Raw genomic sequence first — 24,896 nt, forward strand, 5'->3', positions numbered from 1 at the left:
AATTTTCTTTGGAAAATAGATAGACAAAAAAGATAAAAGGACATCTGCCCACACAATTCAAATATGGACCTAAAAATGTCAACATTTGTTTAAAGAAAGGACATTTTTGTGTTAGAAAGGTGATATGAGAAAAACACAAGAATAACAACATTAATAAGTAGCGAAGCACATGAATCAACGGATAAAGTGAGTTATAGAGTATGATTATTGTACTAGAAACATAACTGATATGTACCTTTATAGTGAAAAATAACAAAATTGGTTTGCTAATAAGTAAATACTGGATGCTTTGCATAGAGTATCTTCATAAAAAAAACTGCATTATACTCCAATTAGTAGCAAAGAATGTAATATTTGGCCCAGCACAGCGTTAACGACTGACTGACGGACAAAGTTAATTATAGAGTAGCTTCGCTACTACAAAACTTTGTTTAAATAAGTAAAATATGTGGGTGGGGGGGGGGGGGGAGAGATATTTAAAATAGCCCTAAAATATTTTATTTGCCTTTTAGTGTTGACAAAATAAACAATACACAAAATAGGAATAACAATACATATCGACAGATAGATAGATTTAGTTGGTGTACTATCATTTCCACCGAAGCAATAATAGACTAAAATGTAAAATTGTGCAGCTTTAACTAGGGAGGGAGGGAGGCAAAAGTACACAAAGTTTCATAGGAATCTCATTCGGTCCTTCGACAAACGCAGGAGTCCCAAACGTCGGAGTGGACACTTAACCTAACCTAACCTATTTTAGACCATCTTATAGGTTTTTTTAAATGCTTAACCCCTGCGGGGGGCTTGTTTGTTCATTCACATCTTAACCTAACCAAATCTGTATAGAAATATTTAATTAAATTAATATTTTAACACTCCTGCGTTTGTCCACTCCGACGTTTGGGACATTTGTCCTGGAACCTCACATTCGCTTAAAATAAGTTGAGTACTTTTATAAAATCTTGAAACAGTGTCTAAATTTGTCAACCAATAGTTTTAATTCACAGAAGAGGTTTTTTATAATCACAATTGGTAAGAGACATCAATTTATAATCCTTAGTCTTATACCTGAAGATCCCTGATAGTTTGGCAAATAGATGTTTGGTTTTTCATTGTCATAAAGTGGCTTTTCTGAAGTAAAAAATCTTTTATGAGCAGAAGGGATCAAACACCAAATTTGGTACCTAAAATAAATAAAACAAAAATGGTAAAAAATGGAAGAAGAGTGAAACAAGAATAGTTTTATTCATTATAGCACAAACTATAATCTTTATATGCAAGTAAAAGTTTTACTGTCTGTATGTAGCTTAATATCTCTCTAACCGATATGGTTCTTCTTTATATTTTGTAAAGCTTCTAATATCCAGTCCAGTGAAAGTCTAAAACTATTATAAGGATGAGTATCCCCACCCCCCCCCCCCTTTTTAATACTTTCTAATTTTAAAACTAAAAACTAATCTATTAAATGACTATAAGGCCTCTGATGGTATAGCCGCTAGTTTGATACCCTATTTCTTACTTTTTTTTACAAAAATCTTTCAGAGGTGCTTTTCTCCGGCTGTAAATTGCCTTATTTGAATGACCAAGGTTGAAAATTGAATTACGGAAAAAGGGATATATAAATGGAAAATAAGAACAGTGTTTAAAATATCCTTTTTATTATTAAAAAACAGAGCTTTTACACATACAGTGTTATTCTGTTTGAGAATTAACTAAATGTCTGGTTGTCCTGAGCTTTGAAATGAAAACTCATAGGACGATTTGGGATACATCGTATTTACCATTATTCTAAGCATCATGTATTAAGAGAAAAAAATACCACATACTATCTATCACATCTACCATTTCTATAATTCTATTATGATATATCTTCTTACAATTCTTACAATTAGCTTAAGACAAAAAAACCTTTACTGCTTTAAATTATAAAATACCTTTCTCTGTATCCCTGTAAAATGAATAGGTAGATAGATAGATAATTGAATAGGTAGATAGATAATTGGAGCGTCGCTTATTTGAAGGTCAAAATTGTTGATCCTCAAATAATAGGCATTCAATTTATCAACTTTTGTCTGTCTCTCTTTTATCTTGGACTCACTCTACCCTCTCTCTCTCTCTCTTTCTCTCTCTCTCTCTCTCTCTCTCTCTCTGTCTCTCTCCTCTCTCTTTTTCTCTCCTCTCTCTCTCTCTCTCTCTCTCTCTCACTATTTATATTTATTTTTATCTATCTATCTTTCTTTCTCTGTTTTGTTATTTTTTCTTTTTTCCCTTTCTCTTAATATCTTTTAAATTTAATATTATCTTATTTTGTGTAGCTACTCTTTATTTAAATCATGTTGCTTCTTTTTGGCTGAATTATGTATACACGTCTTACGTCTGGGGTCACTAAAAGGTCTTTTAGTAAATTTTTCAGCAATAAATTATCCAACTGATTATTACATTAATTATTTCGAAATTTAACTATCTTAATAATACCAAAATATCAACTTTTAGAAGCATTATGATTATAGCTTAATATTGTTATAAATGAACATTTTCGGATGCTGTGAGTATTGGTGCAAAAAATATGACGTAACAAAAAAAATTAGCCAATGAGAGGCCGTTATTGACCAATGGTAAAATTTATAGTGGACTCTCATTGTCTAATTTTTTTTGTTACGTCATATTTTTTGCACCAATACTCACAGCATCACATTTTCGTTCTTGTGTTTTCTTTTTATGGTATTTTTTCGGTCGAATTGAGTAAATAAATTGAATTGTTTGATCGTTTTTTTTATAGAAATAATAAGGAAGTTAATAAGAGTTTTGGACAAATAATACTCGAACAAGGATGAAAACATCAATAATTAGCAAAGCACAAACAATTATGAAATAGGCAAAAGGGCAAAGTAGGTTATAAAGCAGCTGGTCAGTTGTCATAACTAAAAAAAAAATAGAGATAATATGCAAAAACTTAAAATAAACAACATCTTTAAATAAGATTTTGGTGTTTTAAAGCATGATTGATAGACAGACAGACAAAGCAATTTAAAGATTAGATGTGCATTTGACCAAGGAATCTCCACTGAAAATTTAAGCTGTCTAACTTCAATAGCAGCCAAGCAAGTTACATTTCCCTTGAACTGACTGACGGACTGACTATTTTTTTATATTTTTTTCTCTTGTCTGTAGCTAAAAATCTCGGAACCTAGCTGATGGACGGTCCGAATTAGTTTTACCTTTCAGGGAAGCTTAATAAATTATATGGATGGTTTAAGGATATTTTCTTTTTTAATCCCCACAGCTAAAGGCTAAGCAACTATTTATATATATTAAACTTGATTTAAAAACGAATACTTTTTATTATTATTTTGATAGTTGGATATATTTTTGGGGTTTTAGAAGCTTTTGGTTAACCAAAAAACCTAAATTAATTAAGGAAATCGTTATCCTTCTCTCTCTCTCTCTCTCTCTCTCTCTCTCTCTCTCTCTCTCTCTCTCTCTCTCTCTCTCTCTCTCTCTCTCTCTCTCTCTTCTCTCTCTCTCTCTCTCTCTCTCTCTCTCTCTCTCTCTCTCTCTATCTCTATCTATCTATCTATCTATCTCTCTCTATATCTTTTTATCTATCTATCTCTCTCTCTCTCTCTCTCTCTCTTTCTATCTCTTTCTCTCTCTTTCTCTCTCTCTCTCTCTCTCTTCTCTTTCTCTTTCTCTCTCTCTCTTCTCTCTATCTATCTCTCTCTCTCTCTTTGAATTAATGAATGTACTAATTACCTTTTATAGAACCCTAAATATTCATTACTGAGTTACTAAATCAGGAAATATCTAAGATTTATTTATTTTCTGGGGAAGGGTACATCCTTTATCTAATTAGAAAACACCCCTATGTATTACCTCATTTAAAAAATAGGATAAAAATTACAGTCAACTCCTTGCCACTAGTGTCCCAAGAGACCAATAGGGGCGTAGCCGCTAGTGACAGGGTGAAAGCGAAATTAGTAGAAAAAAAGTAAATATATAGTGTGAGAGAAACATTTCTTATTTGTTGGCTTTTTTTCTTTAAAGACTTTTAATGAATTCTAAATGGTTGGTTAATAAGTTGAGGGTCTAAACGTTTCGTCTAAGTGTAATCTACAAAAGAATAATTTTGTGTATTCTCATTGGGGTTGTACATCAATTTATCGGCCATTGTCTTATCCTTTTAGATACATAATGTTTATGATTTAGTGTATAATATACTTACAAACAGTTTTAGCATCTTACTAAATTTTAACCATTTATTAATTATTCTAGGTATGTTATTGCGCTGCATATGGACATGTTGATTCTCGCTTGTAAAAGCAAATGGTTAAATTATAAACTTGGGTTGTTAAAAAACAAAACATGCGAACGCTTGTTTTGAACATTATAAATTGCAATATTACAATACATTTATAGGACACCTATGATTAAAATTTTACTGTTAAAATATGCTATTTGAAAACTATAAAACTTGTATTTAGGAAGTTATTATTTCCTTATTCAATTAAAACAACCATTATACTTCGTGTTTGTATGTAAATTTAGGTTTGGGCTAGCTGCCTTAATTCATAATATTCGGTAGATGGCTAGACAAAAAGATATATGTATATATACATATATATATATATATATAAACAGCTAGCGAGATAGATAGATTGATAGAAAGACAGTGAGATATACAGACAGACAAACAGACAGCTTATTATTACACTAGGTCTTGAATGAATCACAGAATAGATAGATGGATTTTTATATGTAGATAGATACAGACAGATAAAGAGAAAAATATACAAAGATATATAGACAGATTGATAGAAAACAGACAGACTTTAAAAAGACAGATAGATAGATACACGCTAGACAGATAGATAAACAAGAAGACAGTAACACAGACATACAGACAATAAAGTATACATCAAACATTATTCAAGTAAATGTAAATTTATACATTTATACACAGACTTACAGCCAGCTATAACTTTTAAAGGGATTTATCTAATTATCAAAAATTAATATTCGTTGCCTTGAGAATTTTGGGAAATTATTATTATTATTATTGGGTTGTACAAACTACCAATGTCAATACATCTCCGCCAATGATTTTTATTTTATTTTAGTATGGGTTATTTTGTATTATTATTCATTGTCTTATCCCTTTAGGTCCCTGTTGAAGAATCCTGCCTTTTAATAAAACCCAAACAATTGACTAAATAAACAATTATGCAAAAACAACTAAAAATACACGAGTCATTTCTACTACGGGTATTCAAATAATCGCGCAAAATAATAAGTTGTTTTCAGTATGGCTTCGTAACTGATTAATTTTCGCTGGATTAGAACCGGTGAAAAAACATGTACATACATACAGACAATTTTCCAAAAATAAATCATACTAATACACGTTTTGTTACCCCAGGCTTTCAGCCCCTCCGGACTAACGAAACTGGTTTAATCTCATAATTTTTCATATTTTCATAATGTATTATATCTATGGAAATCTGCCTATAATACGATTCGATAAATAACTAATCTGAAAGCTTTAACTTACTTATGTGTAAGATTTTTTTTAAGCGAAGATTTTCTACCCTTAGAGTCGGACAGTGAGTAATTAACTCTAAACTTTGAATTTTATTCTATTTCAATTTGAAGACAAAGGATGTGCAACCAAATATTTGTTTGTTAGCTATTATAAGTGGGCAGATTAAGTTCTCTAGTGTAGAGAAACTTTACTAAGGTTCTTCTTTTAGTTTTTTTTCAAATACTGCGCTCCAAGATGCTAGTGGCGCATCTGTTATTAGTGTTTTTTTGTAACAACATATTTTCTGGAAACCTATACCATTAGGCCGCACCTACTGTAAACTGCTAGTATACAACTTTACACAATTGAGCTAACCAATTATTTAGATCTAGCTTCTGCCCCCCATCTCTCTATTGTTGGTGGTTAATTTTGACCCCCCCCCCCCCATTTTTTTAAATCAGTTTTAAAATGCAAAGCAAAAAAATTGTTGTGGAAATATGTAGCGCTTTGTTGTGGTATTACCCTCCTTAAAATAGTTATAAGCCTTCCCAGGACATATGAGAAGCTACATTGTTGAGTATAACTAATCTGGTTCAGCGGTTAGCGAGATCCTTTGGTACACACATACACAGATCCTGTTAACAGACTCATTTTATGACAAATAAATCATATAATGTACCTTAACATTTCCCCAAAAAGAGTTGGATTTAATTTAGATTTCTAAAAAAATACTATACAGATGCCTTATAACTTACTGACAGACAGCTGGATGGTAGATAGACATTAGACATATAGAAAGAGAGAAATAAAGGCAAATAGATATATGAATAAACAGATAGTTAGATAGATGGATAGATAGATAAAAAAAAACACAGACTAATAGAAAAATATACACTTAGACAGATATACATATGAATAGAGAGATAGATAGTTTGGTGGATATCTATATAGTTAAATAGATAGACAGGTGGATAGCTATATAGTTAGATAGATAGCCTGGTGGATAGCTATATAGTTAGATAGATAGCCAGGTGGATAGCTATATAGTTAGATAGATAGCCAGGTGGATATCTGTATAGTTAAATAGATAGACAGGTGGATAGCTATATAGTTAGATAGATAGCCTGGTGGATAGCTATATAGTTAGATAGATAGCCAGGTGGATAGCTATATAGTTAGATAGATAGCCAGGTGGATAGCTATATAGTTAGATAAATAGCCAGGTGGATAGCTGGATAGTTAGATAGATAGCCAGGTGGATAGCTAAATAATTAGATAGATAGCCAGGTGGATAGCTATATAGTTAGATAGATAGCCAGGTGGATAGCTATATAGTTAGATAGATAGCCAGGTGGATAGCTATATAGTTAGATAGATAACCGAGTGGATAGCTATATAGTTAGATATATAGCCAGGTGGATAGCTATATAGTTAGATAGATAGCAAGGTGGATAGCTATATAGTTAGATAGATAGCAAGGTGGATAGCTAGATAGTTAGATAGATAGCCAGATTGATAGCTATATAGTTAGATAGATAGACAGGTGAATAGCTATATGGTTAGATAGATAGCCAGGTGGATAGCTAGATAGTTAGATAGATAGCCAGGTGGATAGCTATATAGTTAGATAGATAGACAGGTGGATAGATATATAGTTAGATAGATAGCCAGGTGAATAGCTATTTAGTTAGATAGATAGCCAGGTGGATAGATATATAGTTAGATAGATAGCCAGGTGAATAGCTATATAGTTAGATAGATAGCCAGGTGGATAGCTAGATAGTTAGAGAGATAACCAGGTGGATAGCTAGATAGTTAGACAGATGGATAGCTATATAGTTAGATTATGCAAATTATTGCGAGACTTCAATATCCGCAATAAATGTTTCTGTCGTTTCCGTATTCCGCGCAGCTATGCTATAATGTGCTTCACAATATGAATGTCTGTACGGCGTGGGTTCATGTGTGGTCTGTCTATGGAAAATGTTGAAATTCCCGTGTTCCCGGTTGTGTGTAGCGCAGCTACGCTATAATAATTTTTACAGTATGTATGTACGTCTGATGTAATCTATACTTCAATGTATTTGTTCGTGGAAACTTATTATAATTAGCAATTCCTTTGAAAAGATTGGACTTTGAAAATAAAACCTTTATGAGACATAAAAATAAATACAATGGTTAGTGAGATCTTCCGATGCAGACAAACCGTCAGGCATGCTGCTACTTATATACAAAATTTTAGCTTGACCAGCTTCGCTGTTTATGATTAAAACTTTCTTGTTTATATATATTCTTAGAATTATCAGTTGTACTTACTGCTTATTTGTCAGGGAAATGCATAATATTCTTAGTTATTTTATCATTTATTTATTGCAATATCCCGTGCTAGAATTGTTAATAATAAAGAAAATATCTAATCCTATATAAATCTTTTTTGTCTGAACGATTAATTTCTCTTTTTTTTTGGAAGCTTCACAGAGGTACCCGGGATTGTTTTAGGTTATTTAAATTTAAGTCTTGGGAAGGTTTTAGTCTGATTTTTTGCTTACAATGCATTGCACATAGGCTCTAAGGGTAAAAACATATATTGTTATAGAACTTTAAAGATTTAAAACATAATATATTTAGAAAAGTTTTTAAACAAGACAAAAAAAATACAATAGTCATTACTGCGCTAACTATGAACATAATTTTCTTTGTTTATAATCTATTTGTTCTTTTATAAGCCTTTTTAGGACATTTTATAAACATTTGACCTTAAAATTTTGTCCTTAAAACTTAAAACAAATATTAAACTGTTGACTTAGACATTTAACAGCTAAATCAATATTGATTTTGAGGTGTTAATCAAGAAAGAGAGAGAGAGAGAGAGAGAGAGAGATAGAAGGAGAAAGAGAAAAGAGAGAGAGAGAGAGAAAGAAGAATTCACAATATGATTCAAAAAGTTTGAAATAAGGTGTTATTTCCTCATGTCAACAATGTCTGTCTAACATAGATAGATAGATTAATGAACAAATAGATAGACAGATAGATAGATAGATAGACAGACATACAGATAGATAGATAAATAGATAGATAGACAACAGACCGTTGAAGGTGTTATTTCCTCATGTCAACAATGTCTGTCTAACATAGATAGATAGATTAATAAACAAATAGATAGACAGATAGATAGATAGATAGACAACAAACCGTTGAAGGTGTCATTTCCTCATGTCAACAATGTCTGTCTAACATAGATAGATAGATTAATAAACAAATATATAGATAGATAGATAGAATCTTGATTTTCAAAAAATTCCAACAAATAACTCCATAAGGGGTAATTTTTAGCATCAATGTGGATGAATATCAAGTTATTGTCTTATCTCATAAGATCCCTAAAAAATATAGGCAATTTTGACGTTTTTTTTTATTATTCCCGGGACTCAAACACACTACCTAACAGATCAGTGACGCCCAAGTTTTTATTTTTGGGGATAAAATGTGAGTTTTCAAAGGTTTGAGAGGGGTAATCTAATGTATATTTTAAAAATATGAGAGGAGTAAACACCCTTTTACCCCCACCCGTGGACATTGTTGTAATTGATGACAACTAAGGCAGTTTAAGGTGTAATACTATGTTGTCAAACTGTCTTAAAAAGTGTCATTTTCAAATATTTGTTTTTGTCGTTGGTTGTTTTAACCATTTTTAGTAGGAGGTTAAATACGTTGTAGATATATATATATACCAGGGATCTAACGGGATAAGACAATGGCCAATAAATTGATGTGCATTACCAGTAATGATACACGAAATTAGTGCTTCTGTAGATTAAGATTAGTGATTAAAACGATTTGGACACTTAACTTAATGAATAAACTAGTCAAAATTCAACAAAAGTCCCAAAAATTAGCAAGCCAACGAATGATAAAACGATATTATTGAACTTATGTGACTAGTGTAATAAATAGCTCATTGTCCCCTCCCTCCCTTGGTTATAAAGTTTAAAATCAAAATAAATCATGTTTCCCGAATTACAATAGGACAAACTGACAGATATATTAAGTTCTATAGTAGCTTCGCTCCAAGTGCATAACTTTGAATGACAATTATACAGGAAACTAAAATTTTAAAAGCAAAAAATTTACACAAAACTTTTTAAAAAGTGTAATTATTGTAATGTATATGATTGGCTAAAAACTTATGTAAAGAAAATAGCGCAACTACGCTAGAATTAGACTATGACAATACGTCTTTCAGTCAGTCAATGATTGTAGATTTAATGATTTTTTAAAAGCGAACCTTTTCTATAATTAGGGTCGGTCCGTCCGTAACGGGTAGCTTTTTTCGTTACTTTAGGCATGTTAGAATTGTCCTATCGATTTCAAATTTTGCATGGTGATTCCTGTAGTAGTTAGGTACGATTATTTTGGAGCTATTTATGGATAAGATTGACAATAATCCTTAACAAAAATTGATTAATTATATTTTTTAGGTATGTATATTTGTAATTGAGGTCAAGAAACGGCAAACTACAGAACACGGCGATGAATTTTATATTGAGATAAATAGATAGATAGATATAAATATAGATAGATAGATAGATAGATAGATAGATAGATAGATAGATAGATAGATAGATAGATAGAGAGAGAGAGAGAGAGAGAGAGAGAGAGAGAGAGAGAGAGAGAGAGAGAGAGAGAGAGAGAGTTAGAGAAAGAGAGTTAGAGAAAGAGAGAGAGAGAGAAAGAGAAAGGGAAAAAGAGTTAAAAAGACAAATTAACTGTAGATAAAAAGATTTAATACTCACACACATAATGCAATTTTGGGAGTGCAAAAATTATAGGTGTAATATTACAACATTACAATGTAATCAATCATAGATAGATAGATAGATAAATAGATATGTGTGTGTGTGTGTGTGTGTAGACTATAGATAGTTAGATGAAAATAATTGTAGGTTTGTATTGCAATATAATCAATCATTACTAATATACATATTTTTGATATATTGATTCCTGGGACAACAAAGTATAATGTAATAAGCGAAGCAACTCTATAATCAAGTCCTAAAAATGCAAGTATGTCCATAATCATTATCCTGAATCAAGCAGTTTTTCAACAAATTAACTTACAATTTTGCTTTTACTCTATACATTTATATTATGATTATTCAGTTTTGACACTATACAAGTGTTAATGTCCGTTTGTCCTACCGTTTCAGTGCTTCGCTTTTATGAATGTTGTCATCCTTGTTAACTATATATTTAGAGTGACATACGCTTCCCTTTTTAATAATAACCCTTATTTTGTACATGTTTCATATTTTAATCCTCAAATAGTACATAAATTATATAACATTTGTTGTATATCTTCTTTTTATATCAACTAGGGGTTGCAGCCCTAGCCTCTAATGGAATATTTAATTCAGAAATGAAAAAGAAAAAACAGTCATTGTTCTATTAAATGCTTTCCAAAAATGGGGTTCTCATATTAATATTTAGCGAGATCTTATAGAACAAAAAGAAAACATACAATTTAATAATATTATGAATTAGTAGTAACCAAAGTTTTTTACCACGTTCTCTAATTCCTTGGCTTGAAACCTTGGGTACTTTTATAGCATTTTGAATGGTTGGTTTCAATAACTTTACAACTAATAATTTAATCTACAGACGGGTGCTTTATTTGAATTCATCGTCCTTTGTCTTATCACTTAAGATCCCTGTAATGTGTATGTCCTTCTATCTATCTACTATTTTTGCCTGACCCCCTGTCCTTGGCAGCTGATTAAAATGTTGAAAGAAAGAAATTAGAAAAAAACACATTAGAACAAAAATACCCATACACACCTAGTAACAGTGTTTATACAAGTCTTGTATGAAAGATATAACAGGGTCTGTCTTTATCAAAAAATCTCTAAAATAACTTTGAAGGCAACTTTGTTATGACATTGTGCTTTCGCTCAAATCTATTTATTGTTAAAGAAACCTCCACTCAACTATTGCTATTTAGAATTTTTGACAAAAGTAATTTATTGGCGCGGACCTAAAATCCTGCCATCCCTATTTTCTAACCTACAGTAACCTATGATGTTTCTGTCTGTCTGTACTATAAGATCTCTCTGACACTTTTCTGAACTTTGTAAATGGATTGTTAAAACACCAAAAAAGAATAAGAAAAATTCCCAGCCGTCTATGTATTTCAACAATTTTTCACAGTTTTTGTTTTGTGAAATTCCATGTTTTTAATCCTTTCTTTATCTTTTTCATATCTATCTCTTTTTTTCTCTCTTTTTTCTCTTATTTCATTTTTTTACTGTTTTTTTCTCATGTAATTTTAGTCTTCTTTTTTTGATTTTGCTCTTATCTCTCTGTTTTCTAATAATATTCAACATATTTTATAATTGTCCTTTTTATCCAGGGTTCTTAGAAGATAAGACAATGGCCGATAAATAATGATCCACAATATACCCCTTTTTTAGATTAAAATTATTGATTGAATGGTTTGGACACCACTAGTTTGGAACCAACCATTTAAAATTTAAAAGTTCCATAGTTTTTAAGCCAACGAATAAGATAAGCTGGTTATAAAAACTTTGGGTACTGGTTAATTTGAAGTACGATGTCCCCTCCCTCCTTGTTTAATATCTATCTATCTATCTCCAATTTTTGCCATCTCATGTTTGTTGTTTTTAGATTTGTAAACAATAATTTTAGGATTTTTAGCCGCAGCTGTTGATTCTAAAAAAAAGTGGCCAAATATGAAAAATACATTATAGCCGCACATAGATATTACCGCAGTTGCATTCAGACCGCATCTAAAATTTGCGGCAGTATAGCCTTTTTAATTTGCCATACCTAATTGTAAAACATGAAATTCATACTTTTTAAAGAAATTTTCTTGTGAGAAATTTTGGTTAGATTTAGGAGATATATCAAAACAAAAATGTGAATCTAAATGTTATTCCATGATACTAAAGTAGTATAGAATGTAGGATATTTGTGCTTATTAAGATCTTGTGAACAGTTGGTCTATGATCTCACGAGAAGATTTGATAGATTGCAAGGGATGTTTTCTCCAAGTAAAATCATATTTCACATTTGTAAGTAGCAAAGTAAGGAGGTTATTTTATAGATAAACTAGCGGCTTCAATTAATTATCTAATAGAGGTGGGTCTTTAAAATAACCTAAAAACATTCATCCCAATATTTCCATCTAAAAGTTTAAAACCTTACCAGTACCTATATGAAACCTCCTTAAAATGGAGAACTCGATCGGATCAGTCAGTGATTAGAGAGCTCTTAAACGGACAAACAAAAACACTATTTTATATTTTAGAATAATAGATGAATATTTGAATAATTTTGAGAAACCTTAATTATAATACAATACAGTAATAAACAATTTTCTTGTTATTCATCTTTAATAGCTGCCACAATTTCCAACTAGCTGACAGCTAAAAAAGCAAATGGACAAAAGTTTCATTTATAGAGAAGCTTTACCTCTATATAAAAAGGGTAAGGATAAAAAAGTAATGTAAAAAAGTTCTGGTGTAAAAATATGTTTGTAATTTTCTCCTTGGATAAATTTAATTTTTGTTTTTGCTATGGTTTTTACTTTTATCTAACTATCATTATATTTCTCTCTCTCTCTCTCTCTCTCTCTCTCTCTCTTTTTCCTTATTTCTATATTTATAAAACAGATTTATCTCTTTTTTCGTCAGTCTCTCTAATCTCTATTTGATTTATCTCTTTTAAATCTTTCTCGTATTCTCTCTCTCTCTCTCTCTCTCTCTCTCTCTCTCTCTCTCTCTCTCTCTCTCTCTCTCTCTCTCTCTCTCTCTCTCTCTCTCTCTCTCTCCTCTCTCTCTCTCTTCTCTCTTGCTCTCTGTCTCTCGTCTCTCTCTCTCTCTCTTTCTTTCTCTCTCTCTCTCTCTCTCTCTCTCCTCTCTCTCTCTCTCTCTCTCTCTCTCTCTCTCTCTCTCTCTCTCTCTCTCTCTCTCTCTCTCTCTCTCTCTTTCCCTCTCTCTCTCTCTCTATTTTTCCTTATTTCTATATTTATAAAACAGTCAGTCTCTCTAATCTCTATTTGATTTATCTCTTTTAAATCTTTCTCGTATTGTAACTCTCTCTCTCTCTCTCTCTTTAGCATTCATACTTTCTTTCATATCTCTAACACCTTGTATATTTCTCTCTCTCTCTCTCTCTTTATTTCATTTTTTTAATGTCTCTAATTTCTCTCGCTAATTTCTTTTATCTATCTTTCTTTATCTATATATTCTATCTCTTTAAAACCTTTTATCTCTCTTACTCATATTCTATCCTTTTCTATATATTACAATAACTTTATCAATCTATCTATCTCTCTCTCTCTCTCTTTCTTTTCCATATTTTCCATGTCTCTCTCTCTCTCTCGTTATATTCTCTCTTTTTCCCTCTCGATATTTCTTTCGCTCTCCTCAGTTTTTTTTTAAATTGTATATCTACATATTTTTGTATGTTTATCAAATTATCCATTCATCTATCTACCTATCGGTACACCGACAAACGTCCTACTACGACAAACGTCCTAATGCGACAAACGTCCTACGCGACAAACGTCCTAAGCGACAAACGTCCTACCGCGACAAACGTCCTACTGCGACATCTCTTTAGTAAAACGTCCTAAAAATTTTTAAAAATTATGAAATAAAAAAAATCTTCCAAATTTAAGGACAAAATCCTCTAATTGTAAGAATACTTATCAATATAAAATTAAAAATGGCGATAAAACACAGGAAAATAATCTTTAACTGAAATTTATTTTTTGAATAACTTTAACCATAGGCTAAATTTTAAAAATCTGTCCGACAGTTTTCCCAAAGTCTGTGTTGGCTATCAAATGGTATGGTTTTGAACCCGATACATCCTTGCATTACAAAATTCGACCTTTAAATTTTTAGGACGTTTTACTTAAGAGATGTCGCAGTAGGACGTTTGTCGCTTAGGACGTTTGTCGCGTAGGACGTTTGTCGTAGTAGGACGTTTGTCGCGGTAGGACGTTTGTCGGTGTACCTACCTATCTAGTTTCAAAGATACAAGGAGGGGGCAATAAACGATAAACAAACCATTATCTAATTGTAAATTCTGCCTTTTTTAGCTAAGAACTGTATGGGGGAAAGAAAGAGATGTAGATTCCCTCTATTCCTGAATAATTTGCATTCTTCAAATTATTCCAAATTTGCAATTTTGTTTTTGTGATAATTCAAATTTAGTTAGTTAAGTGTGTGTGAGAGGGGGGGGGGGGGGAGGTTATGAGGTTTGTATGTGGGTTTGTGTGTGCTATTTATAAAACTAGCCCCCAAAGTTTTATAATTGGCTTATTAACTTTGGGTACTTTTTTTAAATTTTGACTGGCTGCTTTATTAAATTGAGTGACCTAACGTTTCATCCATGTAATCTACAGAAGGTGTAATTTTGTGTAATAACATTCGGTATGTACATCAATTTATCGGCCATTGTCTTATCCCTTTAGATCTCTGGAGTAAAAGAGTGTTATCTTCTGTCATTGGAATTAATTTTGGGAAAAGGAGCGGAGAGGGAGTGAACATTGGACTGGAATTTTGATTAGTATCCAAAGAATTATAATCTTTGGGCATTTCTATGGAATATTAATTGGTTGTTTCAACCTCGAAATATCCATCTTCTATATCATATCTTCAATTACAGTAGGAAAATTTTGTATTTATGCATTGGGTGTGAAAAGAAATTTATAGATAAATAGAAAGATACAGACTTATAAATAGATAGATTCAATGATACATAAATATTCAGAGAAATATAGAAAGATAGCAAATAGATGGGTAGATAGATAGATAGATATCTAATATGTAGTGCACTAGTTTCTGGAAATGTGGATGCATGACCCAAAAATTTTTGTTTGTGTGTAGGTTAGTGAATTTGTTGCCAGCTGGGCGGAGCTTGGTACAGCAGCAGGGATATTAAGGGATAAGACGTTCATACACTCCCAATTATTATTTACAAAATTATCTCTTCAAAATTATTAGTTTAATATTGCTAGTATGTATTACCCAATTGACCATAGACGTCCAAGGGGGGGGGGGGGGTAAAGTGGGGATTACCCCCCCCCCATTTAAAATTTATCGCAACAATTTAGGAGGGGGTATTAACCCGTCTTCAAACAATTTTTGAGGGGTAAATACCCCCCCCCAAAAAAAAAAAATCTCTAACAAAACAAATTTACCCCTGACAACAAATTCAGAAGAGGTAATTACCACCACCAAGCAAATTTTACCCCCGTTTTTAAGTCAACAAATGAAAATTGGTAGGGGAACCAGTATAATATTCATTCCAAGAAGTACTTCCCCCCCCCCCCTTTTTTTCCAAACTAATATATCTTATTATTTAGAGAATTATAAATGGGACACCTAAATTTGGAGACTTAAACTGAAAATAAACAAACATCGCAAAAATTACTTGGTCCCGATTAAGAATGCGGTAAAGATATATTGCGTTTATTCATCAATGTATAGTCATAACATGGACAAACTATTTCTTTTTATCCTCTAGTTTAATGGATGTTTTATTACTTGGATTTTGAACTAGATTGTCATGTTCTCGAATAAAGTGAAGCTTGCTGTAGGCTAAAACAACACTCCCCCCCCCCCCCCGGCCCCCTTTACCCCATTCATTACCCTCATATTGGACCAATAAATGAGTACAGTTCCATGTAAGCAAGCTAAATTGACGAAAATTTTCCCCTGTCATAAAATCCACGTATATTCTATATCCATTGTTGAATCTCATTACTGTACTTGAGAATCTATTATCGAAAAAATAAAAGAACCGCATCCCTGGATGTAATGTGCATTTGCAAGTTTTTCGTTCTACATATTTATATGTTTATGTAACACAACTAAAAATAAACTTATAATAATAGCAAAAAAGTCTTTTTTTTTATTCTTAAACTTTTGTGAAATAAATTCTCTTTTTTTGTGTGTGTGGATGTCGTTTGTTAACTCCCAAGATTATTCTTTTATTTTGTTATTTCATATAAGATGCTCCTAAATGTATATTTATGAACTTGGCTTTTAAGAAAAAGAAAGATATATCTGCAGTTTTACGTGACAACTGCAAATTTGTATGTGTAAAGGTATGAACTGTTTTTCTTTTAGGATTAATTCTATACATCCTAATATCAAGATTTTATATATATCTATCTATTTGCTATGTATATCTATCAATCTATATATAGGTATTTTTGAATAGTTTGGGTTACATCTCAAAAATAGAAACTTATGATAAACTTTACTGTTAATGCCAGCCATATTGGTTCAGTAGTGATCCTTCAGTATTAATAGAAAGATATTTCTCGTATTCATTAGAATCCGGTGGATAGGAACCGGTTCTCATCCATACGAAAAAAATTATGTCTAGCATCGTATTATATCCAGCTTTCTACGAATATACAAATGTACAATCATAAGATTATAACCAGTTGTTTTAGCCGGTGCCTGCGGCACCACGAGGCTTAAAAACTAGTTTTAATCTCATAATTGTACATTCTATATCCGCGGAAAGCCATTTATAATACGATGAAAGAAATACCTATTATTTGTTTAATAACCCATATATTCATATAAAAGATATTTATTCCAAAGAAGTTTCTTTCTAGAATGATTTTACTTTTAAAGAATCATCTGCTTGGGTCCTCTATAATTTTCGAAATTTTTTTCGAGCTATTCATACATTTTTTCTAAGCATGCATTCATTTTAAACCAGTATTGCAACAAATATACAATCATATGTAAGTGAAAACATATTTGTGTTTTTAGTAGCGAAGCTACTCTAACAGTCTTAATTTTCAGTGATCTTGAGGGGTAAACAAAATTATATCTCTGTAAATTATAGTCAGAAAACTTTAGACACTGCGAGTTTAAACTTATCAATCAAGTTGTTATATACAGAACCAAAAGTTTTAAGCCAGCTCAAATGAAAAGCCACGATTCTAAAACGTTGGGTACCACTTTAACTATAGTCCATTGTCCCCTCTCTCCCGATAAATTTCATTTTAGAATTAATACATTTTGTGGGGTGGGTGGGGTTGCTAATTTTTCCTTGGTACATTTTTGGGTAATTGAATATATAAACACTTGCCACTGTCTGACAAGCTTCACTGAAGATATTAAGGAGTTTGTAAATTGGTACTAGTACCCAAATGTTTTGACTGCATTATCTTTTTGGTTTGCTATAAATAACTTTAGATACTTCTATTTAATTTTGATTGGTAGGTTCCAAAAGAATAGTGTCTAGGGAATAATTTTGTTTCTCGTATTCATTCGAATCCGGTGGATAGGAACCAGTTCTCATCCATACGAAAAAACTATGTCTAGCATCGTATTATATCCAGTTTTCTACGAATATAGAAATGTACAATCATAAGATTAAAACTAGTATTTTTAGCCGGTGCCTTCGGCACCACGGGGCTAAAAACACTAGTTTTAATCTTATAATTGTACATTCTATATCCGCGGCAAGCCGTTTATAATACGATACGAAAAATAACTATTATCTTCATTTTAAAGATTTAGATTGATTTATCATCCAATGTCTTATCACTTAAGACTTTTAGAAGAAGAAAAAAATTCGCCCTTTTTGAACATTTTCATCCTTGTGATATTTATACGTATGTATAAAAGGTTTGTTTATGCTATAAAAGGGCATTCCTAAAAATTCCTAAAAATGTTGGGCGCAATAAAATTTGCCTCATATAAAGTTTCGTAGAAAAAAAGCGTTGTATATTTACTATTTGCTTTTGTAGGCGAAAATTGCAGGGATAAAGCAATATGTAAATGTTGTCAATAAATCATTCAATGTGACTTTATGGTTAATTCCAAGAAATAAGTTTCAGATAATATCAAACAGGCTTTAAGGTATTTTTTCATGTAATGTACACAAGTACCCAAAGTTGGATCTACTGCAGTTCACGGTAAAATATTGCTGGTAACGAATATTGCCAAAAATCTATGAATTTTAAAGGCTGCTAGCTGCCAAACGGCTGAATGCACAGATCATACCCGCACACCTTTTAAGCGGTATAAGAAGGCCTAAAAATAATCTGGAATAGCCAAGATTCAATAATGCACAGGGAAAGCTTCACTGAAGAAAAAGCGCGTAAAATATGCCTTTTTTTCGCGCATTTCTCTGCACTGCGAGATAATTATGCATTATTGATTTATGGCTATTTTAGATTATTTGTAGGCCTTCTTATGCTGCTTAAAACAATGTGCGGGCATGATCTATACGTTCAGCCGTTTGGCAGCTAGCAGCCTTTAAAATTCATAGATTTTTGGAAATATTTTACCGTGAACTGCAGTAGATCCCCAAAGTTTAACCACGTTAATTTATTTATTGGCTCAAAAACTTTGGGCACCATTATCGATTTTTGGTTTGTTAAATTCAAAATAGAAATGATCAAACATTTCAACCAAGAATTATAATCAATAGAAGGGGTAATTTTGTTTATCATCAATTAAATTGATTCTAGTTTTTTGTAACCAGTTTACCTAAAACTTTTTTTCAGCTAAAATTGTAAAGCTTTTTTTCTTTATATGTTATATTATGTGTGTAGGTGCTAAATAAGTATTGTACCTAGTTATTTTATATATCTTTTCATATTTTTCAAATATAAACTAGAAATTATTTCCATAAGTAGCATAGCAAGGTTAAACAGAATACCTATACAAATACTTTGAAAATACCTAGATCAAGAAACCAGAGATCTAGGGCGATAAGAAAATGGCCTATAAATTGATGTACATCCCCAATGTAAATACACAAAATTATCCCTTCTATGGATTAAAATTACTGGTTGAATCGTTTGGACACTCAACGAACAATGAACAAACTAATCTAATTAAATAAAACTCCCCATAGTTGGAGGGCCTTGCCTCTAGGGAATTCGCTCAATGAGAGGATTTCCTGAAGAGTAGAGCTCTAACGGTTCAGCGATTACTGAGACTTAACCTTCAGACAGACGGACAGTCATCGTTTTACTTTAAGTTACAGATGTATCTATGACTAAATATTTAAGAATTGTCAATTATTTTGATCAAAATTAGTAGAAAAGTTTAGACTTTTTTTTAGGCTATTGAACTATGGTAAGATGAGTAAAATATTATCCCACAGACACATAAGTATCAAAGCTTCTTAATACTAAAGGCGAAGCCACTATAATAAAAATAGAAAATATTTCTTGAAAAAAAGGGTCTATGGTTTGAGGTATAATATATTGTCCCACAGATGCATATGTAGCAAAGACACTGATGTCTAGGGACTAAGCCACCATAATAAAATAGAAAATAACTCGCAAAATAAAGGAACTATGGTCAGAGGTATAAACTATTAACCCACAGATACATTTATAACCAACCTAAATACTAGGGACAAAGCCATTATAATAAAAATAGAAAATAATTCTTGAAAGAAAGGAACTATGGTTAGAGGTGTAAAATGCACTTCCCAAGAAAAATTCTCGAGGGTTGTAAAAAAAAAACTCAAGAATATTACCTTTTGTAGCTTTGTAGACCCAACAACCCCCCTCATAACGGTTTAATATCAAAATTTTATTTATAATACCCTGCGGGAAGCTCAACCACTGCGCTCCCTAAGTCAATACTTAACCTAGCCTATCCGTTAAGAAACAAAAATATGTCAGATCATGGAAAGAAAACAATGTATATTCACGCAGGGTTAGAGCCCCCCACAGGAGCTAGAAATAGTAGAAAAGCTATTGTGAAAATATGACAAAATCCGCTAATCCATTTTCTTTCCAATTTTTTTATGGTCCACAAGAACTTTGAGGAAAATTGCCAAAAGCCAAGTACAGGAATTAACCCTTCATAAAAAAATAGGGAGGGCTGTATTATCTGAAAATAATTTTTTTCCTTCAAAAAAAAAGATTTAATGTTTGCGTGCTAATTGTGAATACTATAATCACTATACATAGAAATTGTTATCTTTAACTGGTGGAAATGTTAGCGGTAATATAATATTATTTCTTATAATATTTTTTATTATTTTTGAATGTTGCAAGATATAATAAATTAATTTATATTCAATTTCTAACATACAATTGGCTACTCCTCTTGTGGCATCTTGGTGGGAGGGGGGTAAAATAGCCTAAAACTATCCCGAGACTTAAATTTTAAAACAAAATCTCTATTCAGGGAACTATGTAAAACTCAATATACAAAACTCAATCGAGTCAGTAATTTGCAAGATTTTAAAGGACAAATAAAAACTATTACAGTATATTCATTCCACGTAAATCATTCATAGCAGAAAGCTAAATTAATTTACAGTTTCTACTTTAAATTCTTGAAATTTCTATTATGCATTTTCAAAATTGTAAAAATGTAATCTAATGATGCTTGAACATCATTAGATTTTTTAAGCATAGCTATTCCATAATATCGGAACGTTCTTTGATCCCTAAACCAGTAAGAGAAATTGGCTCCTTCTTCTAATATTATTGAAGGATTTTTTTAACCCTTAACGGTCGGGCGGGGGGCGTTGAACGCCCCCCATCCGGTTTTTTCTGTCTCATTTTCTGTGTGTGAAAAATAAAGAGCCCAAACTGCTTGACTTTTTAAGTATGGGTAGGACACATAATTGAGAGTTGGAATTTTTTTAATATCTCCATCTTGGCGGGCACAGGATGCCAGCAAACCTGGCAGGGTCATCCAGGTAAAGAGCAAAAATTTTTTTTTGACTAAAACAAAGCATTTTATCATACCAAAATACTAAAAAATCCTCTAGTAGTACATCCTTATATAAAATACAGGTGTTAAAGTCACTTTCAGGTTCCAGGTATGATCCTGCAGGTCCTGATCCTCCAGGTCTCTAGAAATCTTTAAAAGGCTCCTGTTGCCGCAATTTTTGACTTTGAGTCTTCACATTTTAAACTTAAGCTTTTCTTACATGTCATGAAGATCCGCCGCCGTTTTCCCGCCGACTGCGGCGGCTGGCAGCTGCCAAGTACAGCTGCGGCCGCTGAAATTTATATTTTGATATTTCTAATATAAAATTTACATAAAGATAAACATTTTCTGGAAAAGAAATTTTCTTCTAGCTTCAAAAATAAGAAAATTACAGCCGTTTGAAATTTTTAAGTAAAAAAAGACCTAAAAACAAAGGTTGTTAAATAAAAGGGTGAAGGAATCGAAAATTGACTTAGACTTATAAAAGGTCAGAAATTCATTATTTAACAGGGGACTTGCACAAAAAAATTTAGCTCTCTAGCTTTAATAGGAACTGAGATAATAAAGGGGGGCGTTCAACGCCCCCCCCCCCCCCGACCGATCAAGGTGCGGCAAGGGGCCCGACTGTAAAGGGTTGATATTCAATAAAATGTTGTTTAAATTGATCTGTTTTTGTCTCTACCAAAGGATATCCCTAACCGCTTGGTTATTTACTATTTAGATTTACCTATGGTCTTTGGAAGATTTATAACTATTTTTAAGGAGGGTACCACAACCCTCCCAAGAGAAATTGCCTAGAAAAAAAGTAATTTCAACTTCTATGTATGTATATCAATATGCTAAAAGAATTATGATTATATTTCCCCTATTTAAGGACTGAATTATTCTCTTTTAAAATTTTATACATTTTAGAACAAGAACAAAGATGTCAGTTAAACAAGCTGACTACTTTTTAATCAAAAAATAAAGAGATACAGAAATATAAATACTGAGAAAGATTAGATAGTAGATAGATATACCATTAGAAAAAGAGTGAGATGGAGAAAGAAAAAAAATGAGATAGAAAGAAAGAAAAGTAGATAGAGAGACAGATTTAGATATTTGAAGAAGGGAATTCTTATGAGAGGCAAAAATAGAGAGAGCATAAATAAAATACATTATAGGATTGGTGCGCTACTAAAAAAACTGCAGCAGATCATTGATGCTTGACTAGTGCGTACATATTTGCAATTTCAAATCTGCAATACTATTGGATGTAGCATAAACATGGATATATTAACAGGGGAAAATTTTTCGTCAATCTAGCTTGCTAATATGAACCGCATATATTGGCTATTTCGTTTATTTATTATGGGGGATGGGGCAAAGGGGGCGAATAGGGGTTATCTTTATATCAGTCAGCTGCGACCATCACTTTATCAGAGTACATGACAATCTGATGTAATATCCAAATAATATAATTATGTATCGATTGCAATACTTTAGTAAAATCTAGTTTTGCATACACATGCATTTTTTGTGTCATTTTATACAGTTTTATAGTATTGGAAAATGCATATTTTAAAATCTTACGCAATATGATGAAATTTTGACTTACCAGTATTAAACTTAAGGTCTTACAAATGATTTATTATTATTACGTATTTATTGGTTTTTAATCAGTTTATAAACAAAAAATCACAAAAATATTACTAAAATATAAAAAAATGATAGTACATTGAAAAGTGCTCGAACTTCTTTTCAAATTTCTTATTGAAACGGGGCAACATAATTTTTTGGTGAATATTCCCTATACCAATGAGCATTCATTTAGTATTTACATTGATGTCCATTTGTTCATCAAATATTTTTCGCTACTTTTTCCAGAAATCTCAAGATTTATATAAAGTATAAGGGTAAGATTTATTTCTAAAAAAATAGCAGTTTATAAACTTAACTTTTCAAAATATTATATTTATTCGACGCTATACAGCTATAAACGTCTATAATTTGCGGCTTTAAACGGCTTATGACGGCTGCTAAATTTAACTTCTATCTGGTAACGCAATACAAAGTTAATTCTATGCTCTATTTAAAATGCATAGAAAAATAACAAGGATGACAACATCCAAAAATAGCTAAGCACAGCTCATTATGGATGGACAAACGGTCAGAGTTCAGTGTCATAAATTCAATATGCCCCTAGAAAGTAAAATATTACAATACATTTTCACATTAAAACATTAATTGGACTTTTGTAGCATGAATGACAGACGGACGGAACATATAAATAATAAACTGAATGCTTGTTAGTGCAGATAATCTACACAAAAAAAAACAGCCGTCTTTCTTGAACTGCCGCTGAAAATTCATGACGAATAGGGGCATAGTTATTTCTAATTATAGAACAGATTAGCTCCTTATATAAACAAGAAAGATTTTAGTAATAAAGTAGATAAGGATAAATTATTTATCATTTGAAAGCTTTATGATAAATCAAAATTGGTTGTCAGGAAAAATTTAAAGCTGCAACATAGTATGATACTTATTGGCATGATTAGTTAATAAATCACTAAATGTGACATTTTCCTAAGATGGTAAACTTTATTTAGACATGTTATTTTTTGGAAAGACGAACTAGCATGTTAGAGAGTAGCCGCACTTGTAAAAATAGTGCATCGACCTTTCGCAGCTAATATGTTGCAAACTAAAAAGAAATGGCACATTTTTTCTCTCAAGTGTTTCTACTTTGTAAATATTTTTCACGCTTTTAACAAAAGATTTATTTAATTAATGATATAGAAGAAAGTTATAATTTTGTACACTAGCATAACAGGATGGTAAAATTAAGTAAGGAAAAAAGCAACATTTTAGTAGAGGAAATAATCTAGATGTTTTAGCAGCTTATAGTTTAACTATAAGCTTTTGTGTCTGTCTGTCCTTCTGTTTCTCGTTTAAATCTTGAAACTTTCTCTTTAACTTCCCCTTAACTCCCCATCCCTTCCCCTTAGCCCACCTTCCATTCCCCTTAGCCCACCTTACATTCCCCTTAACTCCCCTTCCCTTCACCTTAACTCCCCATCCCTTCCCCTTAGCCCACCTTTCATTCCCCTTAGCCCACCTTCCATTCCCCTTAACTCCCCTTCCCTTCACCTTAACTCCCCATCCCTTCCCCTTAGCCCACCTTCCATTCCCCTTAGCCCACATTCCATTCCCCTTAACTCCCCTTCCCTTCACCTTAACTCCCCATCCCTTCCCCTTAGCCCACCTTCCATTCCCCTTAACTCCCTTTTCCTGCCCCTTTATTCTCCTATTAGTACCCTTAGCTTTCCCTTAACTCCCCTACCCTTGCCCTCCAATAGCACTTTAACATATAAAGAAGTTTTGCTAATATTGGGCGTTATCGTCCTTGTTCAAACTAAAATTTGTGGGATTACATGCGCTCTTGTTTTTGGCTCTTCATACAGTTGCATCCTGAAATAATTTGCTAAGGTTTAACCTTTCTATATATCTCATTACAAAGAAAATATATAGCTAGCGAAGCTTTTCTATAAAAATGGTCTGTACGTTAATACGTATGTCTTCTCATTTAGTTGCATACTATAGTAATTTATCTTATATCTTATTATAAAAAAAAAATTTTGTCTATCTTT

At 31.9% G+C, this 24,896-nt stretch overlaps 1 protein-coding gene across 1 annotated transcript in view; it reads left to right on the forward strand.

Annotated features, from left to right (window-relative positions):
* LOC145325564 (uncharacterized) overlaps positions 1-24,896 on the forward strand; it is a 127,230-nt gene that overhangs the window by 91,518 nt on the left and 10,816 nt on the right. The window lies entirely within an intron of this gene.

Source organism: Acartia tonsa, chromosome 8, assembly GCF_053477335.1.
Source record: "Acartia tonsa isolate MP-2025a chromosome 8, ASM5347733v1, whole genome shotgun sequence".
Taxonomy (NCBI): Eukaryota; Metazoa; Arthropoda; class Copepoda; order Calanoida; family Acartiidae; genus Acartia; species Acartia tonsa.